The following is a 1371-nucleotide window of genomic DNA, read 5'->3' as shown; positions in this document are numbered from 1 at the left end:
TGTGTAATCTGAGGGAAATATGTCTCTCTAATATGGTCATACATTGGGCAGGAGGTTAGGAAGTGCAGCTCAGTTTCCACCTCATTTTGTGGGCAGTGAGCACATAGCCTGTCTTCTCTTGAGAGCCATGTCTGCCTACGGCGGCCTTTCTCAATAGCAAGGCTATGCTCACTGAGTCTGTACATAGTCAAAGCTTTCCTTAATTTTGGGTCAGTCACAGTGGTCAGGTATTCTGCCGCTGTGTACTCTCTGTTTAGGGCCAAATAGCATTCTAGTTTGCTCTGTTTTTTTGTTAATTCTTTCCAATGTGTCAAGTCTGTTTGTCTTCTCATGATTTGGTTGGGTCTAATTGTGCTGTTGTCCTGGGGCTCTGTAGGGTGTGTTTGTGTTTGTGAACAGAGCCTCAGGACCAGCTTGCTTAGGGGACTCTTCTCCAGGTTCATCTCTCTGTAGGTGATGGCTTTGTTATGGAAGGTTTGTGAATCGCTTGCTTTTAGGTGGTTGTAGAATTTAACGGCTCTTTTCTGGATTTTGATAATTAGTGGGTATCGGCCTAATTCTGCTCTGCATGCATTATTTGGTGTTCTACGTTGTACACGAATTCTGCAACAGCAGACATTTGACTTCGGATTCTAGCAGGGGGAGGCCGGGTGCTGCAGACTTTTCTAGTGCCCGCGCCAATTCGTTGATATATATGTTGAAGAGGGTGGGGCTTAAGCTGCATCCCTGTCTAACCCCAAGACCCTGTGTGAAGAAATGTGTGTGTTTTTTGCCAATTTTAACCGCACACTTGTTGTTTGTGTACATGGATTTTATAATGTCGTATGTTTTACCCCCAACACCACTTTCCATCAGTTTGTATAGCAGACCCTCATGCCAGATTGAGTCAAAAGCTTTTTTGAAATCAACAAAACATGAGAAGACTTTGCCTTTGTTTTGGTTTGTTTGGTTGTCAATTAGGGTGTGCAGGGTGAATACATGGTCTGTTGTACGGTAATTTGGTAAAAAGCCAATTTGACATTTGCTCAGTACATTGTTTTCATTGAGGAAATGTACGAGTCTGCTGTTAATAATAATGCAGAGGATTTTCCCAAGGTAACTGTTGACACATATTCCACGGTAGTTATTGGGGTCAAATTTGTCTCCACTTTTGTGGATTGGGGTGATCAGTCCTTGGTTCCAAATATTGGGGAAGATGCCAGAGCTAAGTATGATGTTAAAGAGTTTTAGTATAGCCAATTGGAATTTGTTGTCTGTATATTTGATTATTTCATTGAGGATACCATCAACACCACAGGCCTTTTTGGGTTGGAGGGTTTTTATTTTGTCCTGTAACTCATTCAATGTAATTGGAGAATCCAGTGGGTTCTG

This window comes from Oncorhynchus clarkii, unplaced genomic scaffold (genome assembly GCF_045791955.1).
Source record: "Oncorhynchus clarkii lewisi isolate Uvic-CL-2024 unplaced genomic scaffold, UVic_Ocla_1.0 unplaced_contig_5657_pilon_pilon, whole genome shotgun sequence".
In the NCBI taxonomy this organism is placed as follows: Eukaryota; Metazoa; Chordata; class Actinopteri; order Salmoniformes; family Salmonidae; genus Oncorhynchus; species Oncorhynchus clarkii.
The sequence above is the reverse complement of the archived record's forward strand: the minus strand, read 5'-3'. Positions refer to the sequence as shown.